General features: G+C 43.4%; 1 long non-coding RNA gene across 1 annotated transcript; it reads left to right on the top strand.

The window, feature by feature from the left end:
• Nucleotides 1-8,262: 8,262 nt before the first annotated feature.
• On the top strand, nucleotides 8,263-10,051 carry LOC134455097 (uncharacterized). Its single transcript, XR_010036019.1, has 3 exons — nucleotides 8,263-8,799; nucleotides 9,341-9,431; nucleotides 9,735-10,051. It is a non-coding gene; the product is annotated as an uncharacterized LOC134455097 (long non-coding RNA).
• Nucleotides 10,052-23,342: the final 13,291 nt, after the last annotated feature.

The raw sequence follows: 23,342 nt of genomic DNA, 5'->3' as shown, positions 1-23,342 counted from the left end.
GATTTCGCCTCTCTTCGCTTCGCCTCCTACGTGTCCCTACCGTTACTTTCTACAGTAGGCTATAGATTGTGGTCATGGCTGACTGTACAGTACAGGCCGCCAAGTGGTAGCTACTGGTTAGGAGGCAGTGTGGTGTAAGGTTTTCACGTGCACTGAAATATGATTGACATGACTATGTTATGTAAGGTATAATGTCATAGTATAATTGCAATAAAGCAACTTCATATGGATATTTTCACAATACTTTTCGAAGTTCATATCCAGTTGAAGGTGCACTTTGTGGACCCTTTTTAAACATGATTTTTATTTAATATTTTCCAGGCAGTGATGTATGGTGTCACAATGATAAGGCACTGATCCCCATCCTGGCCTCCTGTGAGGCGTTGCTGCACAGCGCTACAGGGATTTGGCATCAGGATGGAAACCCGCTCAGATTATGCACGACTTTGGGGGATCAGTGCTACATCAAATTACCCGCTCCCCCCTGCCCATCATTTTATTATAACCTAAAATAAGGTGAGTAGGAATTACAATGGCTACTTGGGGAACAGTTCCTCTGAAAAGAATAATCCTCTGAAAAGAATTTTGACACTTTTAAACTCACCTAATATAAAACTTTTAAAATCTCTATCATGTAAAAAGGAAGTTGTTCTACAGGTATTAATACATTCATTATTTTGACTTAAAAATATCAATGCAGTTTCACATGTTAGCCCTACTTTGTACTAATTACCTTGAACAACCTGTTTACCGGTATGTTCAATGATACCTACTGATGGCACACTTGATTGATGGGTCTATCATGAGAAAATAAGGTGGGACATTTACGTATAATATTAGAGAAGGAAATGCCTGTTTCAATCACAATATTATCCAGGAAGTTTGACAGTGTTATTCTGCCAAAGCAGCGGTAGCGTTGTCCTTATCGCTAACATTAGCACTATGCTCAAAGATGACCAACACAAGGCACTTGTGATAAATTGAACATGAAGTGTATGCATTCATTTTATAGTCCAATAGAATTTAGTGGAACATAGGGTAAAAGTGTAAAGTAGGGTATGAATTAGGGGTGGGCAATTAGGGGTAGATTTTTTAATCTAGATTAATCTCACTGTAATTATGAAATTAATCTAGATTAATCTAGATGCTGAAAGCAGCTGAAAGCGTGAATGCGCCTGTCGTGTGAACGCTGTGGTCACGTGCTTATACCAAACTCTCCAACCCAACTTTGACAATAGATTAACGTGCAATATTTTTTTTCATCGGCCGATAACAGTCTCACATTATTGCCAATAACGGCCCACTACTAGTATGAATACAATTTTTGCACATATTGCTAGTTTAGGTGGTGTAGTTTAAATTCATCAGGTGAAGTAGTTGACATTCATCTGTTTCTGTATCATTTCCATCGTGGATTGCATGCATTAAATGGCAATGGCATGCATTAAATGGCAATGGCATTAAAAGGGCAGTCTGCCTTGCCTCCATCTTTCTTGCCACCAAGGGCTGTAGACCGATGCCCTAGTCCTCCTGTTTAGGTACAACCATGCATTTATGCCAGTCTATTGATGCATACTTATGACTGTTTGTATGTGTTGTGTATCTAGTAATGGATAAATCACCACATGAATAACTGCATGTTCATTATATTGTTCGGATGCTGTGGAGCGAGAATGAACGAAAACTGAGGTGACCTGACGGCCTAGTGGGTCCTCCATGTTTTCAAGGCAGCTGCACATGCTCCATATGCAAGGGCAATCATGTGATGTCTGATTAACCATGTGACTAGCAAATCAGTCAATCCTTGTTTCTTTATAAACACAGTAGTTTTTTTGAGAGGACAGAAACTGTTTGTGGAAACGGAAATAGTTTTTTCCCTAAATGACATAAGTCATGGCCACAGAAAACCAGTTATCGCTCGACTGTGCAGCAAGAGCGATGCGAGTATGTCAGTTAAAAGCAGAATGCAAGCATTCCAATATTCCCATTGGCTGTGGCGGCTGTTTCCGAACCGCATCATAGCTACTTTGCATAATATTCACTGCAGTTCAACTACAAACTGGCGATAAAGTGGCGCTAATAATGGCCTCTTGTCGCCCAAATCGCTTTTCTGTCTAATTACTTCCATCGCAAGAATCATGTTGTGCTTGGTCTATCCGTGCCTTTATCTGCAATATATCCAAGAAATACATTCATACCCTACTTTTCATCCTCACCAGGTTCTACTACACTATTATGCGTGACACAGGAACATCCATATGTTTACAAATTAACACATGAAAGGGTCATGTGTTGTTAATGCAAATGCATGTGGTAATTTGCTTAATTGAGGGGTGAAAAGTGACCTAGTAATTAAACAGTGTCCTGACACCACAACTGACAATGACATCATGTCAATGCAAGATGCCGGAACTACATCTATACAGTGTCATGTACGTGTGCATCAGCGGCTTCACATAGGCCTACACACACAAACAGATGCACGCACACACACTCATTTGACACACATCTACTCATCATCTATGTGAGATGCTTGACATATGTACGGTAAACACATACTGTACTATACAGTACACACACACACACACACATTCTACAGCATATGGCAACATGAATATTCATTCCGGATATCTTGCTTATGGTAGCACATCAATGGCAGGATCTTGTGATTTGGTAAATAATGTTTCCAGCATGGCGGGCCATCTGTTATATACGTTTAGGAGATGTTGACACATGCTGTTCTGATGAACATCGCCATGTTGGTTTGATTCTTACCTAAATAAAGAGGACTCGGGGTGGGGGTGGGGGGGGTGTTCTATGGCGCAGGGCATTAACACACCGTACCATATGCGGGCGACCCGGGTTAGAGTCCGGTCTGGGTCATTTCCCAACCCTACCCTGTCTCTCTCCCCCACTTGCTTCCTGTCATCTCTTCAACTGTCCTTTCTAAATAAAGGATAAAACGTCCCAAAAACATTTCAAAAATTAAAAATAAAGAGGACTCACTCCTCTGAGTCGAAATGTGAGAAGTTTCGGGCATTCATTTTTTTCATCTAACTCAACTTGTACACTTATTGTTTTTTTTCTGATTATAATCGGCCCACATGTCTGCTGCACTCCCACTGGCGATGTGGGCAGTCAAGTGTGTTTTCTCAAATATAAATTTCAACCCACAGGTTGTGTCAGGCCACACACACACACACACACATACACACACACACACACACACACACACACACACACACACACACACACACACACACACACACACACACACACACACACACACACACACACCCCTGCCTCTGGGTGCTTCCTCTTAAGTGACCCAGTTGGAGGTATTTCAATCAAGCCACTGATTGCTTTGAAGAGGCAATTAGGAGAGGGCTATGGTTTGACACAGTTGTGCCCCTCGCTGCAGAGGAGGACTATGGGTAATCAGCGCTGATGATTCGCCCAGCAGCTTTTAGTGGCTGACCAATCAGTCAGCTGTGACAGTAAGTGTGGCCTTGTGGAACAAAAAAAACCACAAACCGTACACAGGCTATAGAGCAGACACACACACACACACACTGATTTTCTATGGGTTTTCTAAGGGCATTGCTTATGTTATAATACGGCAATTGTCAGATTCTTGAGCACAACCACCTAAACTTGGAATATATGCAAAATATTTTACTAGACTATTATGCATGGCACATGAACAATGAACATCCATATATGTCTACATTAGCACATGGAAGGGTAATGTGTTAATGCAAATGCATGAGGTAATTTGGTTCCTTGAGGAGTGAAAAGCGAGCAATTACATGATTCGTGACGATTCGCCCAGCAGCTTTTAGAGGCTGACCAATCAGTCAGATGTTGACAGTAAGTGTGGCCTTGTGGCACACATACATACACCGTACACAGGCACACACACACACACACACACACACACACACACACACACACACACACACACACACACACACACACACACACACACACACACACACACACACACACACACGGACATACATACACAGCCACATCCCGTCTACATTATCCCTCCTACAATACACACTCACTTGTACAGACTGCACAAACACTCACCAACTCTGGGCCGATAAGAGACGCTCACACACTCAATAACTTGTGTGCATGCATAGTCTCTCTCTCTCTCTCTCTCTCTCTCTCTCTCTCTCTCTCTCTCTCTCTCTCTCTCTCTCTCTCTCTCTCTCTCTCTCTCTCTCTCTCTCTCTCTCTCTCGCACGCGCACACATGCCCAGGCAGCATGGCCACATGTCTTCATTAAAAGGTCAAGTGCTGATCAATTTCAAACGAAACGGCAAGTCTGCCATCTGCTTTCCCCCAGCCGTCCAGGCCACATGGGGGAGGAAGAGGGTGTGGTGTTATGAGGTGAGGTGGGGATGGGTGGAGGGAGTTGGAGGAGAGGGGAAAGCACCATAGAAATGATGTTTTCAAAAGAAAGAGTTAGAGTGCTAGACAAAACAGAATGGGGTGAACAGAGAGAAAAGAGAAAATAGGGCAAAGAGAGAATGAGGGAAGGAGAGAGAGAGAGAGAAGAGGGAGACTTTTCTTGTTTCCTGAAGTGCCCTGGGCTATCATGGAGACTGAATAATTGATGGGAAACATTTGGGAGGACAGGCCATGGAGAATTCCTCATGGCTGGAGGGTGGCCGGTGGCCCCTGATCCAGCCATACTTCCTTACCGTTGTGGTAAACACTGGTTGTGTGTGTGTGTGCGCGCGCGTGTGTGTGTGTCTATGCGGTGCATGTACCTGTGTGTGTTCACAACATGTGTGTTAAAAATTCTCTGATACAAAGCGACCCTTAGTGTCACCGTTGTGTGTCAGGGACAGCCATCTGCCTGTGAGCCCTCGGGGGCCAATTTGAGATGTTTCGAAAAGTGGGGATGGAACTGCAGCAGGTATCCATGGAGAGGAAGGTCACTCATTTGCTCATCTCCATGGCAACCAGTGTGATTTGGTCCCCATGGCAGCATACCATTGCAGCTCTTGACCACAGGTGATGAGCACGGTGATGAACAACAACGGGAAACACCCTTTCCTGGAGCCATCCAGGTCATAAGGCAGTCTGTCACTCAGTCAGGTCAGAGGCCTAGGAAAGAGTGATTGATGATGTCCACAGGTTATCAGCATGAAACACGGTGAATACCTTTCCGGGATCCAAGCAGGTCCGAAGGCTGTCTGTCACTCAACAACATAGACAGAGAGTCAGAGAGAGAGATAGACAGACTGGAGTTGAGTAAAAACACTGGTAGGGATTGAAAAGCGATTCAGTAACGATAGCCTTCTGTTTTACTAAGTCTGTTTTTTAACTGTGATGGTATTTTCGCAGTACATTTTCATTCAGTGTAATTCCTCATGCTTCATACCGTCCCGCCGCACTGCTCCCTTGGGGCGCCTTTGAGGGCTGCCCCCTTGCACGGTTGAGGCATATATGCAAGTGTGCATTTGTGTGCTGTGTCACAATGGCAATGGGAGTTGGAGGTGAAAAGGTGGGCTCTCACTTTCACTGTCCTTCATTATCATACCAAGCCTGCTCCACAGAATGAAACAGAGGAAAAATCCCTTGCATTGTGACCTGTTTCATACACAGAGTAGGACTAGACCAACTCACTGTGTGTGTGTGCGTGCGTGCGTGTGCGTGCACGCATGAAAATATGGCCTAAAAAGACAGCACTTTGAACGAACACAAGAGAATGAAAAGGACACTGTAAATTAAAGAAATTTAGAGCTGCAGAGACACTCTGGGAGCATCATTCAGTTTTAGTTGTCTCCCTCGTCCTCCATGTTGCCACCCCCAACACCCCGCAGCAGCTCTCCCCATTTCCCCCTTTAATAAGATCATCAAGGCCTATCTCACAGCCATTGTCCTTATACACACACCCATGCATGCGCACGCACGTACACACACACACATACACACACACACACACACACACACACACACACACACACACACACACACACACACACACACACACACACACACACACACACACACACACACACACACACACACACACACACACACACACACCATCAACATATGTACATGGCTGTACACACTTTGACCGGGCCCATGACAAAGTCATCTGAAAGGGCATTTCATTCAATACATATAATGTGATGAGGACCCAATGTGGACCCCCTCTGGCTGGGCCCAGGACAACTGACCTCTTTGCTCCCCCTTTGTCGGCTTCCCTGCACACACACACACACACACACACACACACACACACACACACACACACACACACACACACACACACACACACACACACACACACACAGGTGTGCAATGTGCACACAATACACACACACATAGGAACACATGCATGCATTCGCCACTACATTCCTCTCTTACACTCCACTCACTCGTTTAATCCATGCTCAACTCGTTCGCACATATAAATCACCCACACACACACACTCAGACACACACACACACACACACACACACACACACACACACACACACACACACACACACACACACACACACACACACACACACACACACACACACACACACATACACACAACCACATACACACACACATACACACAACCACACACACACATTCTGTGTCTACAAACTGACAGCATTACGAGACCTCATTAGTTTAATGTGCAAGACAAACACATCACCATCATTTAGCACTGGAATCACTTACTACACGGGGTATTTGCATTTACGTGACTGCTAGTGTGTGTGTGTGTCTGTGCGCGTGTGAGTGTGTGTGTGTGTGTGTGTGTGGGACAGCGATGAGAACCTCACCTGACCTACTCTGCAAATCAACTTAATATGCGGAATATAAAAATCAAGTTCACTTACCCACTCTTCACATAAATAGTATAATATTCGCCTTATTCACCACAAAGCTCAGACATAGGAGTCCCCTAAGGGTTATAATTGGAGAGTTTGAGAGATAAAATTAGTTGAGGGTTACAGTGAGAGGGTATGTACATATGCATGTATGTAAAGTGTGGGTAGGCCTATGTCATGAGGTTTGCATGTTACACAACCTTTGCACGTGCATACACATCATTGAGAGTAAATAGAATGGAGGCCAAAATTCTATTTCATTGTTGAAGCCAAGTTGGAGCCAAGTTGGAGCCAAGGTTGGACCCAAAAAGACCAAAAAATGGCCAAATCCCATTCATTCCTATGAGAGACATAAAACCCTGTATCTCCCTTAAATGCCACTCCAGGGGGATAATTTTTCGCTCAACTAGTAGGTCCCCTTGCTCTCCAACTTACCAGGGTGGTGATTTTTTGTGGTGATGTTTTATTTTAGAGAGATATTAAAAGTTAAATTGACCAATGAGCATCAGAACATGGTTTGATTGACCGTTGGGATTCTTTTCAGTCAGGGCCGTCGTCATGACTACTACTTGTCTGTGCGTGCCTGGGACTGGGAAATCTTGTCTACCTGTGTGTTGCTTCCGATATTACTTTCATAAACTTTGAACATCAACTCGATCGATTGATATACTGTTGCCATTGTTTGGCCATCTCCTTGTGAAGTCGGGTGTACTTACCGTACTCTGAGCTGGAGCGCTGATGTTTAGGTAAGTAAAATGAAACATTTTATTACAGTTGTTTGACCAACATGACTGACAAACTTGTTTGCATAGCAAATTACATTGACTTTTAAATAACACTGTGGTCATAATAATAGCCATAATATGGCGGGCAAATAAATTGTGGCATGTGCCTTAAGTTTTGTTTTTTGTTTTTTAAGCGGTGTCAGCGAGACATGTTGAGTGTAATGATGCTAAGCTATTATTGCATCGTGTCTCCATCAAACATGCCATTAAAGTGACTGGCATCTGTCGGTCTGTAAGTAGCTTCTAACATGAATGTATGTAAGTATATAAGCAAACTGTGTTTCTTTGACGTACATTGGGTTTAGTGTAGACTTAATCAGTTCTACTGCAGACTATAGGTGCAAATCTGTTTTATTTAGACATCCTTGGTTCGTGTCTATGCTAACTAATTCACCTCAGCATGCTACATGCACCTCAGACTTTACACAAAAGTTGGTGAAGGTAGATTTCAAGATCATTTAGTAATCCAGGGCATTGGTGGTGGTGGATTGTTTGCTGACATACTATTTGTTTGTAGAAGTTGTGGTGGCAAACACAATTTCCAACCAGGACTTCGGCGTCAGGTGACTTGCCTGACTGACTGGGTTTGTTTATTTCACATCCCAAGCTTAGCTAGAAGTTAAATAGCAAAACCGTAACATTGCACAGGTGACAGGTTAGATAGTTTTGCTTGTCATCATTTCACTATAATTTCATTTCAGCGGATAGTCTGAGCACATAAACTAGAATAGTTCTAGGTTTGTGGCGTACACCTGCAAAATGCATCATTCCTCAGTTATTGTTCATATTGTAGGGTGACTCAGTTAGCAGAATTTATGTTGAGACATTGCTTAATATAATTCGCGGAGGTCATTTTCATACCGCGAAATTTTGCGCGAGCAACCGGGAGATTATAGTTTAATGTTTTATCTGTCGTCTTAATATTGTGCATATTCATGCTTAGGCTGTTGACATGTGAAAGTTGAATGTTTGATACCCATATGCTGAAGTTAGATGTTTGTCATTGTGCTGCATGTGGACGGTACCGTTTTGTCTCTAAAACTATGGAGGCCAATTACATGCCATCGTTCCTCTTAGGAGTAATGTTCTCCTTGTGTTGTTTTCTGTCATTGCAGATGTGATGTCCCAACAAGAATCTGCCAATAGGCTACCACATGTAAGTACACACTCCCAGTATAAGAAAGCAAATTTACATCAATCAATACATTGTGCAGCTTTAGTCTGTTAATGTGACTATTGTCAGTCAAGTAGGCCTTCCCAGATTGTGATAATGCTATGACATGTACCACTCTGTTGCGGATAAGCACATTTCTCCTTGGGAACTCAGAGCCTAGGAGGTACTGTAAATTGCCTTGTGAATGTGGTCTTTGGTAATTTTTCAAATACTACCTTTACAATATGCTTCCTGATCCTAGACCTGAGATCCAATTCATCTGTACAGCTATTATTGTTATAATTAATAAAATACAAGACTATTGTCCATATCCATGGCTGTAGCATACAGGTCGAGTGCCATTCAATGAAATATACCTCATACAGTATTTATTTACTGGATATTCATACCATGCTGACATTTTTTTAAACCCCAAAACCTGCCACTAATATACAAGTTCAGCTACTTATTAAAGTTGTTTGTATACAAAATGGATATTGTTCTCATTACCCTCCATGTGCCTTTTTTGTACCTCTCTGAACAGTACACCTCAGCAGGCACACCAGAGAAGGACCACTCCTGGATAAGGATTTGAGCCACTTCCACGACTGCCATCTCTACACTATATTACACATGTGAGTCATTATCACAAGCCTGGTTCTAGCAATCCATAGCCTTGCGCTGTGTGGCTCTTATGAGGCGAAGATAAACAAAATGTAACCAAGTGATTTGTATAATGTCCCAAGCATAACAAACCTAACACATCAGCAAGTGAGACTGAAATTAGGCCTACACTTAGATGATAGGGTTTTTTTGGGTTTTTTTTTTACATTATGCTTCCTGATACCTTAGACCTATTTCCAGAGTAAAGCGATCACCCTCACATGTTTGTGTATGGTAATAAAATATAACTGTATATCCATGGCTGTGTGTTTCAGGCCAGCAGATGTGGGAGGTGGTGATCGACGTGACTTGTCAGCAGGTGGAGGACTTCCACGGCCCCGCGGACTACTGATTACTGTGTGTGGCCTAGAGCCACCTGAGGACCTCCAAGAGCTGGCAAGGACACCATCCGCGTTGCCTGTAAGTTTCATCTGTCTTTCACGGCTTTTGGTCCATAACATCATATTACAATTAGCTACAACAGGCAGAACTAAGCCTCTTATTCAGAGGCCACTGGGCCTTTGTTCTGACACCTGACTATCTGAACTGTCTAAAATAATTTGTCAACCCTTTCTCTTGCTCTTTTCAGAACATGGACAAACCAAATCTGACAGGTCTGACATCATCAGCTGCTGTGACGGGCCTTCCATAGTGTTGCTGTGGTTATTAAAAATACATTACACATACGTAAAACCTGTTCTGTCCTTTTCTGTTCAGCATTATGAGAAGTCAAATGGTAAAAGCATGTTAATATACAGGTCTCAAGCACAAGAAACATTGGAATGATAATAGTAAGTGTTTATTTAAAAAAGAAACGAGTTAAACGTCAACACGACTCATGCCGTACATGTATGGGGGTTCTTCTTATGTTGTTGGTCACCACATTGCTTCAGGGATTGAAAGCAGTACTATGTATTACTTGAGTCATATTGGTTGAGACATCGGGTACGTTTAATGAAATGTAAATGACTTATTAAATGGAGGATAAAGGGCTGGAGCTGGAGCTGGAGCTCGCTGGCAGGTTCCATCTTCATGATCGCCACACACCCATCTGAATGAACAAATATGAAGAAAATAAACCAGGAAGTTTTAATCATGAAGCTTTGGTACCATTGTGTATGAAAATAGCTGGATAGCTGCTTTGTCTGTGGGATGTTCAAGCATATACAAACACACCACATCATTTAAAAAATGTCATACATGCTTTAACAACCGTTGCACATAAAGGTAATTCACTCCAATGTCACTTAATGTTCTACTTCAGTAACTCTAGTGACAAATACTGTATCTTTGTAGTAGCTGTACATTGGCATTTTCTGACACCGATTTAGCAGTAGTGTGTGTTGATCTTTCATATCTGTTAAGCTACTATACACTACCGTCAGGATACTGTGTGTGGTGGGCTAGAAATTAAATACAGGGCACATCAAGATTTCTGGTGGCACTTCAAATAGGCCTACTCATACAAAGCCTACACATCTGATGATGAATTACTGGAGTCTATGCTGTGGATAGCTGGTAAATGCATTAAGTAAGTGAGGGTCAATTCATCTGATCTTGAACATATTTTGAAGAACATGCCCACAGACATGGCAGCACAAGAACGTAGGCTATTGCTTTCAAAAACCAAAGTAGACTTTATGTCCTGCTTTGAGTGATCACTAGCCTACTTGTTTTGAGAGAAGGCTCACAACTATAGTCGCAGATTGCATGTTGTAAGACTGTCCAACTTGTATGCAATAGTCATTTTTTCCTGGCATTACGTTTAAATTACAACGTGATGAAGTGGGTGACATGAGGATGGGACTTGCTAGCTAAGCTAATATTACTCAAGTGCTATAAACTACCCTTCAAGATTTCATTACCGTTATATATTGATATTCGCCACACTTATTGATCAGCAGTTTTTAATGGGTTATGTTTCAGTGAAAATCAAGGTTTCTTTATTCACACTTACCAGTCGCACAGCCGAAAAGTGGGTTGGTTCAGTAGCACCCTCAGCGTGATATTAATTTTTCACCCTTGTTATTGCCATCGTGGGAGGGGCGGGACATGACTTGAACTGAGCATTCTCTGATTGGGTGTTTTGTCGTCCAATCAGCACCTGCGTTGGCGTTGCTAAGGTGGAATGTAAGGTGGAATGTTCCCAAATCTGGCTTCAAAGCGTTGAATGGCAAATAGCGTTGATTTGGCGTCCATTCTATTTACTGTCAATGATACACATGCATTCCATCCACGCACACAGACACACGCGCACGCACACAGACACACGCGCACACACACCCTTCCTAATTACATACAATACTATTGTTGACAATACTTTAAAATGGACCATGACACTTGAAGGCCTTTTATTTCTACACGAAGCAAGCTTGTCAGAATATATTGGGCCTGAAAATGTCTAAATGATATATCAGCTGCCAAACAATCTACCATGCTTTTCTCTGCCTATCACTGATTCCTATTCACTTTTGCACCTCAATGACTTACTCAATTATTGACTGACTCAATGCCCATCACTGATTTAGCCAGTTACTCTCTCACTTACTGAAAATCCTTGCCAAGATAGACTATAGAATCTCTCTCTTTCTCACACACACACACACACACACACACACACACACACACACACACACACACACACACACACACACACACACACACACACACACACACACACACACACACACACACACACACACACACACACACAAACACAGCGAGAGATGCAGACACAAACAAAGCTTCTTAGCTCCATAGTTCCTGGATGACAACCCCAAATTATGATCAGGACCCTGGATATCGGCTTCCATGGCGATGGTTACTGCGGCGATAAAATGATACAATAATAATTACAACCCCTCTCACAGCCCTTTCTTTTATGTCTTCTCAGGAGGTAGTCAGAGAAGTCATGAATAGAGATCAGGCAGGTAATGATCTGCAGAGAGGGAGGGAATTCAAGATGGAGGTGGACGTGGAGGTTGAGGTGGAGGAGGTGTTTTTTTTGCTGGTGACGGGGGATGGCACCGGCCTTGGTGGTGCAGTTGGAGGTGGAATTGGATTTTGTAACAATGAGATCAAACAAGTTCCATTTTGACGTGGTGGTAGGGCCTACTGGTTTCAGACATTGTTGTGTAAGTTTATTTTCATGCCACCGATTTCAATTACACCTGCTTTGAAATCACAAAAATGAAGGTTTCTAATGCCGCAAGAGAATTAAGCAGTATGACGCGAATGTGAATGAGGTTTTTTGTGGGATATCCTCAGCAGCAACCTGAGTGTCGTAGGAAATCACACCCATGAGGATATTCCACAAACAACCTCATGACCATGAGGGCTATATTGCTTTTTAACAACAGTTCCTTTGCCAAAAAAAATAATTTAATAGACTTAAAAGACCCTTTATTTAATTATTTTTTCCTCTGCTGCTCTCCCAAAAAATAGTTCCAGGTGGTTTTCTTGGTTGCTAGGCAACACATGTCTAGGTTATTGTCTTTCCAGTGGTCCCATTGCATGTTGCACAGTAAAGGGCTACCAACTATTCTCTCACCTGTTATAATATGAATAAAAGTATTACATACGTTGTTACACCCTTTATTATGTGCTCATATAATTGGAGAACCCCTTTTGTGTTTTTGTGGATTATTAACCACAATTCAGCTGCACTTCGTAGGATAAGATAAAAATACACTATATCTTTGATTTTGCTTTTCATCAGCTTTCTGGATTTGGAAGTTGAGTCGACAGTGTAGGCAGGATACTCTAAATGGAACTGTGCCCAACATTTTCATTCTAGCAAAAGTCTTGCCATGCTTTTGTTTTCAGAAACAGACAACCCGGCCTGCAACTCTCTTTTAGACTTATTGATACCATGGAATGCTCCCCAAAGCACATGACAACTTGATTTGAAGGCTGTAGTGCTCGTCGTGGGGAAAGTATAAAATTACACGGTAATAATAATTACAACCCTTCTCACAGCCCTTTCTTTTATGTCTTCTCAGGAGGTAGTCAGAGAAGTCATGAATAGAGATCAGGCAGGTAATGATCTGCAGAGAGGGAGGGAATTCAAGATGGAGGTGGGGAAGCAGTGGTGTTGGAGAAGAGTTAATGAGTTCAAAAGGTCATTGTGTAATAGCTGGTATTGTTGTGGGTTTTTGTTTGTTTGTTTTGTCATAACAATACACAACTGTTAAAGCACTTTGAGATCCACACCTGTGAAACCAACACACAACTAGTATTGTCATGTTGTGTTGTGGTGCTTGTGTTGGAGACAGAGGTCATGGTCATTGAAGTGAAAGGCTTATTGGCAGTGATAGTGACTTGTTGGTGGTGGTGAAGATGGTCAAGGTAGTCGTAATGGGGAAATCAAGGAGACATGGCCTGGGTGGATGGATTAGAGGGTTACATCCACTGAAATTGAAACGACCTTGAGAATGGTGTGAGGAGGGAGGGAGAGAGAGAGAGAGAGATGGGCGCAGCCTGATAATTAGGGTGTAAAAGTGTAACTAACAACCGTGTTTCGCCGGCACCAAGTCTGCGAGATGACGCACTCAAGTGGCTCAATTACTGCATGCGTGAGGGAAGGAATGTAGTGTGTGTGTGTGCGTGCATGCATGCGTGCAGCTACCGAGAGAGAGAGAGAGACAGAGAGAGACAGAGAGAGACAGAGACATAGAGACAGGGAGAGACAGGGAGAGAAATAGAGAATGCATTTGACTTCCTGGGAATGGGAGGAGGAGGTGATGAGTTGTGTGTGTGTGTGTGTGTGTGTGTGTGTGTGTGTGTGTGTGTGTGTGTGTGTGTGTGTGTGTGTGTGTGTGCGTGTGCGTGTGCGTGTACTGTGTGTGTGTGTGTGTGTGTGTGTGTGTGTGTGTGTAGCCTACCGTGTGTGTGTGTGTGTGCGTGTACTGTATGTGTTCTTTCCCCTTGACTGACCTTCATGCTAATGCTACCCCTGAGACCCAGCTATTTCTTCCAGCGTAGCGTAGCACGCTGCCCTGGGACACTGGGGAAGCCATCTCCATCTCTTCATCCCCCCCAGCTCCACATGAGCCAGATGCCAGCTAACATAACTAAGTCAAGAAATAAATAAATAGCCCTGTAAATAATGTGACTGTAAACAAGCACCTGAGAGGGCAGTGGGAAGCCGCAGCAGCATTAGAAGAGGTGAGTGTGCTGGGTTGTGAACGCCTCAGAGGAACTTGAACCTTAAGCTGGATTTAGGCAGGGTGTGTGTGTGTGTGTGTGTGTGTGTGTGTGTGTGTGTGTGTGTGTGTGTGTGTGTGAGAGAGAGAGAGAGAGAGAGAGAGAGAGAGAGAGAGAGAGAGAGAGAGAGAGAGAGAGAGAGAGAGAGAGAGAGAGAGAGAGAGCGTGCGCGCGCGAGAGAGAGATAGCGTGCGTCCATACATGTGTGTGTGTGTGCGGGTGTTAGACTCTCTCTCTCTCTCTCTCTCTCTCTCTCTCTCTCTCTCTCTATGTGATTTGTGAGAAAAGGGATTCTCATCGCACCATGCACTGGCCTTTCTATCCATTACTACTTTGTATTCTCTCTGATTGTGGAGGTGCAATTAGAAACGCACAGAGACGGTGAAGGAGCCCTGATGACAAAATGAGAGGGAAACACAGAAAGTCCCCAGAAAGTCAACAGACATAATAAAATCATCAATAGAAGAAAAGGAAGGTAAAGAAACGAAAGGAAAAAAAAACACTTGAGAAAAGAATAAGCATCTTCACACAGCTTAACTGTTTAATCCGCAGCTTTGAAGTGCTGTAGGGGCTGCAGGTAGGTAGCTTCTTAAGTCCAGAGAGAGAGAGTTTGTGGAAATATTTTCAATGCTTCAGTTTGGAGATGCGGTGACGCTTCTTGCAGGGGGACCACTGCGGAGTTGAAGCATTGTTGTTGTATTGATGTGACAGGGCCAGACAGAGAATGACAGCAATTATCCTTTCAACAAGCTCCCACGCACTCAAATCATATTCACACACACGGATGGTCGCACACACACAAATGCACAGACTTCTATCTATCATGCAATCATTCCCACATGTATAGGAAGACACATGCTACACAATTTCATTGCATATTTGTAGAGCAATGCGCACGCACACACACACGCACGCAGGCACGCAGGCACGCACGCACACACACACACACACACACACACACACACACACACACACACACACACACACACACACACACACACACACACACACACACACACACACACACACACACACACACACACACACAGAGCCTACGAAATCTATAAACTGATTAAAAGAGAGAGAATAGAGAACTTCCAAAAATGCCCCTCTCACATGGGAAGTCCTTTGTCTCCCTCTCTCTTCATCTCAGATGTCTCATCTCCCCATTTGTCTAGTGCCTATTAAGAGGCATCTATGAGACCCATAGGAAAAAATGGACTCAACACACACAGGGTGCATTTCAATATGCACACTCCCGTCCTCCACTTGTGCTTGTGGCCTCACCCCTCCTCCTGGCCCCGTCTCGGTGGAGATTGAGAAAACAATGAAGTTTCCCACCTGTCAGCCTAGCCACAACACATTTTGGGGGACTGTTTTTCATTCACCATCCCAATTGCAAATGAGAAAATTACATTAGAATTTTGCTTTTGTAAGATATTGAATTCATTTTCTGTTGCTGGTGACGTCATCATGAGGTCACAAGCAGGTAAGTGAGTAAGGGAGGACGGATGTCTGCATATAGGAATCCACCCCCAGAGTAGGCTGCACTCAGCCCCTCTCCTGGGCTCACCATCTGGGCTCCTTCTGCCTACAGACTTGCACATCAGAATCCAGCTAATTATGACTTTGAACAACATACAAACAGATCTGTTGATTACTCATGCGACATGTGGGAGCTCTGTGTGTGTGTGTGTGTGTGTGTGTGTGTGTGTGAGAGAGAGAAGCAAGACGCTCAACAGCGTCAAATTCCAATTTAAAAGTGTTCCCCAATTCAATAGAGATGCTGCTATGTGTGGAAGAAAACCATGTAACACACCTTCAGCCAATGGTGCCTATAGTGTAGCAAATTTGACACCATCAGATTCTGTAGACCTACCTTGACTTTTTTCCCTGTCACTCATGCAAGCAACTAACGAACTTCTCTGGCATTTCACAAATGTCGGCATAGAATGCCGGCGTTCTAAACCATTTTATGACGCTTTGTCACAGTAGAGACTCAAGCATATTATGCGATTGGGCCACTTATGGTTAATTTGAAGAATGAGACTTTAAGCTTTTAGGGGGTCCAAACTGTTTGCCTCACCTTCGTTGCCGACCTATCCTAAGCAAAACCAAGGTGGGTCTCCACCAAAATCAACCACAAATGGAGACTTTTGTGAAACATACAGCCTGTATAGCTATTGATTTCACTTACATATCCGGGTCAAAGGATTTGTATAGTAGTGTGACTGTAAAAAATGCTGTTATTTACGATGACATGCTTATTTTCTGCGCAAATATGTTTTGTTATGTGTCCGTGAAGATTTGCATGTACAATTTAAGACATAAAAGTACAACATTACATGTGCCATTAAAGGTTAACTTCCCTCAGTTCTCCAGACAAAGTGATAGACTTGGGATCGAATTTAGTCCCTTAAAATTATAATAACACTCTCTGTAAGATCTCTGAATAATGATAATAATGTCTGAATCACCATGGAATAATTAGACTTTCATTATAACAAATTAGATCACGGATTAATTACGTCAATTTGGCCACCTGCTTGCTCCACAATTTATTCTCCCAGTTCATAATTGTCTGTGCACGGCGGGTTAACTTAAGAGAGCAGCATTTGTAAGACACACTGGTGAGAGATGTTGTTGACAAATAATTGTGTTTTTGCCATCTCCAGGTATTCTCTCAACCCTCTGAGAAGTGAGTAAAATCCTTGGCTCATGTTAAGTAAAAATGTAAATAGGCCTATGTACTAAAAAACAGCTCTTCCTTTGCCACGTACCTACGTCTTTTGTTTTTTGTTGTTTAGAAAGTAACAGAATGAAAGGAAAAGAGAAATGATAACTCTGTTTTACTGGTCATGACACATTTGAAGGTATATCTTTGTTTCAATGCTTGCATAGCTGCCCTTTGCCTTTATAGGGCAGTTCAGTCAGTTGTGCTGAAGTTTTCCAAAGATGGCAAAAGAGAAAAAAAACATTGGTGGCTTTTACATTGTATCCTTTGAAGGTGGCAGAAAACCCATAGATGTTCTCTTCCTCAAAACCAAAACTGAAAGACAGACAGGAAGGGGAAATTGAACACGCAAGAAAACAAAGCTGAAAGAAAGAGAGGGGGTACAACCACTGACTTCAGGTGCAGCTTTCCTCTGTTCTTTTTAGGGTAGAAGGGAAGACAGAGGAGAGGGCTACACAGGGGGTGAGGATGACAAAGGCATAGGCTTACATAACTGTGTGTGTGCGTGTGCGTGTGCGTGTGCGTGTGCGTGTGCGTGCGTGTGCGTGTGTGTGTGTGTGTGTGTGTGCGTGTACACTGGTGTATGTGTGTGCACATCTCTCTCCCTTCTTCTCTCCGACCATCTCCCACTGTTGGTTTCTACGTATGGTTGGTTGGGTTTTACCTATCTTATCTCTTTTCATGTTTATCCTACTGGCCTTAACAACTGTTTATTGTGTTGTTCACTCAAGAACAATTGTCCTTAAGGAACAGCCACTGTCCATTATTATGAGGTCATTCTCAGCCAGTGATCCATCAAGCTCCAACGATGTGACATGGCTTAGTGTCTTAATTGATCATCTCATATGTCCAAGGGACTGAAATTATGGTTCCACCTCAGCCTCTATATAAAGAGAGGCATGATGCAGCCAGGTGTTCGGTACCATCTCAGCAGATGGTTGTCTTTTACTTCAGGCATGCTAATTCATGGCATGAAAATTATAAATGCTTACATGTAAATTAGCCGTACTCACCATATGAATTAAGTTCATTACGAAGAAAGCCCAAGAGGGAACAGCTAGGAATATAGCAACAGCACCAGCAACTTAGCAATTGCAATAGCAGTTGAGGAACAAACTCTCACATAATGGCAGCAGACATTCTAAAACTTTTTCCCCCTTTTGACGCAGTTCCTGAAGCTACATAGTATTTTGCACTTGGAATGCATTGCAGTGAATGCAATAGGTCTGTTCTGTGTGTGAATAGGGTCCATTTGAATACCTTGGTTCCCTGTCATTCCCTGAGCACACAGACCATTTGAAATGACCACATTGAGTCACATCTGTATTCCTATAAAGCCTAAAGCCTAGCGGAAATGGGCAGAATTGGTTTATTGTACCTTCAGATCAAAATGCCCACTCTGTAGTGGGCTATGTGAAGGTTATTGCTACTATGTGAGATGGAATTTTGTCTTACATAGTATCTCAGGGCCCCCTTTTAGCTGACTTCAGAGAGATTTTAAAGTTAGAAAACTCAAGGTTTCAAAATCCTTGTCAGGTACGTAAAGTCAAATCTTGAAAGGAAGAAAGAGCAGAGAATGTTCATAGATTAATGTTGAAGGTAGTAATTGAGGCACATCAGGTAATGGTAAGACGTACGCCGAGGAACTGATTTGCCAGAAGTGTGAATATATATCATTAGAATATTCCTTTCGTTGTAGGTATAGCATAGATGGTGTGAATAAGCAGGTTTCATTACCATTCTTTTGCAGCTTTTCTGTCAGCAGTAATCACTATGCTCATCTATGTGGCAGTACCTACGATGTAGCAGGGAGGGTTGGCAGGCAGGTAGTTAGGCACTAGAGGTGGGCAGGCAGGATGGTAATTAAATAGTCCCACATAGTTTGGTAGGAGGAAGTGAAATTGGTGAACAAGTGAAACTTTTCAAATCGTGGTGGTGGTGAAAACGAATTTATCTTTGGGGACAATAAAGTCTATCTATCTATCTATCTATCTATCTATCTATCTATCTATCTATCTATCTATCTATCTATCTATCTATCTATCTATCTATATATCTATCTATCTATCTATCTATCTATCTATCTATCTATCTATCTATCTATCTATCTATCTATCTATCATAATGTTAAATTACATTTCTATCGCATGCATAAAATGCAATCATGTGTGACATAGTACTCACAACTAACTATTCAATGTACATGTATTTAAACGATGTATGGCTTGGTGTCTTCCAATGTTTTTCACTAATGTGACATTATCATTGGCCATGGTAAACAGAAATATTGTTTTAGGTATCTTCATAGCTAACGCTGCAGTCACTTCCGCTTCCGGATCAAGCTATTCCCGTCGAGGAGCTACTCAGACGAAATTAAGTTTCTTCTCGTTTTTCTCCTAAAATCTTTGTCTGAACTTACAACTACAAACAACTGATTCGATGTAGTGTTACTTTTGCGTTACCTTGTTATCACTCTTACAACAACATAAACACATAGGCTAACCTCCCCACCATCCAAATAGATTTTTGCTTTCCACCAGGCTAGCCTACATAACTTTTTTCGCGCCGAGCCCTACTCGGCTTTAGTTTCGCCTCACCTCATAGTCAATTTTGCAACACTACACCAACTATCTCGCAAAAATAACCTTTTCTGCTGCATCCGCAGACCTAATTATGGCCAACTCTACCTGCGCCTGCAGTGATCTAGCTAATGCTAATGAAAGACTAGCCAAAGCCAACATGACGATTGAAACACTTAGAAGTGACATTCGCCGGCTACGTTGCGAGATAGTCATAAAAATCCCATAACACCACGTTGAAACACCAAACCAGTAATACTAGCGCCAACCTAACTACACTACTTTTTCTCCCCAGTCACAGCAAAACACCAGCCGAAGTCCCCCCCGAATCCACCGTGCTCCACTCCGCGCGTCGTAGCTGGACGGAGGTGGTTAACGGCGGCAGGGGAGTACTGTAGAAATGCTCCACCACCTCTAGTGACTAGCAATCGTTTTTTTCTGTACTTGACTCAGTTCATCGATGCAGAAACTGACCTGTCCCCCCCTCCCACCAGGTGCCCAAGCCACTACCACAAAGAGTGCGACCCAGTAGCCGCCGGACCCTCGCTACCCCCAGGCAAATCACCCGGAGAGCAGCCTGCCCATTCAGAACCCCGTCGACCATCAACAGTCCTCATAGGATCTTCGATGGTTCGCCACGTAAACCCTACGAAACGCCCAGACGTGGTGCCTACCTGGAGCTCTCGTAGCCGATGTCCAGTCGAATGTGCCAGACGCGCTGTCACAGTATCCTACTGCCACAACTCTCATCGTCCACGCAGGCTCCAACGACATCCGGCTGCAGCAGTCTAAAAAACTTGAGTCCGATTTCCTCTCCCTTATTAATACCCTTCGCAGCACTGGAAAAAAATACGCTATCTCAGGCCCCATCCCCTCTGTTTGTTTCTCTGCCTTCCAGTTCTCCCGAATCCGCCAACTGCACGTCTGGCTGATGAGACACTGCCGCCAAGAAGCCATTCCCTACGTTGACAACTTCTCCGCTTTCTGGAACCGCCGAAACCTCTTCGCACGAGATGGAAGGCACTTCTCGTCTCCTCGCGACCAACCTGGAGCTGACCCCCGAAGCACATCGGTCCTTGGATTGACTCAGGCGATACACCGAGGGGAGGGTTAAACCACCCTAGGAGACCTGAGAGCTTCCAAAAGTTTTGTCCAATTACAGAGGACGACCTCTGTAAAATAGTCAGGGAAAGTAAGCAGTCTACCTGCAGCCTTGACGCGATCCCCACACATCTGCTAAAAAACACACTTGGTTGCTTAGCAGCACCTTTACTGCAAATTGCTCTACACCTCTATGCTTACAGGCATTTTTCCAAGCCCATTCAAAACAGCCATGGTAAAGCCACTCCTAAAAAAGACAAATTTAGATCAGAATTCTTTAAACAACTACAGACCTATATCAAACCTCCCCTTTATAAGCAAGGTACTAGAAAAAAGTTGTATTTAAACAGCTTAATCAACATCTGGCTGGGAATGATATCTTGGAAAAATTCCAATCAGGCTTTAGAGCCAACCATAGCACCGAAACAGCACTAACCAAAATAATAAGTGATCTTAGGCTCAGCACTGCCGCAAACAAAGTTTCAGCACTTATCCTCCTCGACCTCAGTGCCGCCTTTGACACGATAGACCACAACATACTAATTGACCGCCTTGAATCTTGGGTAGGCTTGTCCCTGTCACGTCTTAGAGTGGTTCAAAACATATATTACAGGAAGGCAGTTTTTTGTCACCATCGGAGAACACGTCTCCAACAAGTATGATGTGCCTTTTGGAGTTGCTCAGGGTAGTTGCTTGGGCCCTCTCCTCTTCTCTCTCTATATGTTGCCCCTGTGGCTCCATCATCAGAGAGCATAATGTTGATTTTCATAGCTATGCCGATGACACTCAACTATATATCTCTGTCGAGCCTAGCCAAACCACTGCCATTCATGCCTTGACTAAATGCATGTCTGCCATCACAGATTGGATGAACAGTAGCTTCCTAAAATTAAATGAGGATTGAAACTGAAGTGTTGCTCATTGGGCCTAAGGAAAAACGTGCAAAACTCCACTCAAGCCTAGGTGACCTAAGCATGCACATTAAAGATAAGGTTACTAGCCTAGGTGTGGTCATAGACTCGGATTTGAGCTTTGAGCCTCACATCAACAAGATAACAAAATCTGCTTTTTTCCATCTTAGAAATGTCAACAAAGTGCGCGGCTTGGCCCCCCGACAAGACGCTGAGAAACTTATTCATGCCTTTGTCACCAGTAGGAATTAGACTACTGCAATGCTCTCTTCTCTGGTCTCCCAAAAAATTAATTGACAAATTGCAACTCATTCAAAATTTCTGCGGCAAGAATCCTAACAAGAACCAGAATGAGAGAGCACATCTCTCCTGTCTTGGCAGACCTGCACTGGTTACCTGTCTCACACAGAATCGACTTTAAGATTCTGCTCACAGTATTTAAAGCATTAAATGGACTTGCCCCTAGTTATATCTCAGACATGCTCTCTTTTTATGCCCCTGCTCGAGCTCTCAGGTCCACTGATGCTAAGCTGCTAAGGACCCCCACCCCCCCGCAGAAGAAGATCGGCGACGCCGCATTTGCCTGCTATGCGCCCAAGAGATGGAACGCCCTCCCCATCGAGATCTGATCAGCCACCTCCGTCGACTCCTTCAAGAAGCAGCTGAAGACCCACCTCTTCATCCTTGCCAACTCCTAGCTGCCAAGGCGTCATAGTGTCCCAGCTGCCGCAGCGCCCTTACTACTCGCAACCATCCCTGGCAGGGGGCTCCCCTAGGTGGCCGCTGGTCTCTGCCTGAGGTTTCTTCCTGACTATAGGGGGTCTTTTTTTTCTCAGACTTCACTGAGCTTTTTTTCCCCCTTACAAACTATGAATCAAGCGAAAGGGAGTTTTTCCTCACCCTTGATGCCACCAGGGGCCGCACCTGAGCGCCCAATCTCTGTGTGACTATCTATGACTTATGATAGGCCCAGCCACTATGGACCTTACACATCTAAGAATCCTGGTCCTATCCTACGTTGACCTTATGACTCTACATTCTCTGTCTATCTCTTCTTCCTCTGCCTTCCTGCTTTTTCTGCCTCTCCTCTATACCTCTCCTTTTAAATCTATCTCTAACAATGTTTTTTTTCCATTTGTTAAGCACTTTGAGTTACATGCCTTGTATGACACAGTGCTATACAAATACAATTATTATGTGTACAGTCCTTTGCACATAAGCAGCCCTTCACTGTGTCGTACAATGTCTTGAGAATCAGGAAGAGGCCACTCCATTATCAACCTGCAGGGCAAGCAAGAAGAACCAAACACTAGTTAGTTCCACTTTAATTACTGGGTTCAGGTGGTGGTTACG

This window comes from Engraulis encrasicolus, chromosome 9, assembly GCF_034702125.1.
Source record: "Engraulis encrasicolus isolate BLACKSEA-1 chromosome 9, IST_EnEncr_1.0, whole genome shotgun sequence".
Taxonomy (NCBI): Eukaryota; Metazoa; Chordata; class Actinopteri; order Clupeiformes; family Engraulidae; genus Engraulis; species Engraulis encrasicolus.
Note: the sequence above shows the minus strand (reverse complement) of the source record. Positions and strands in the feature narration are given on the sequence as shown.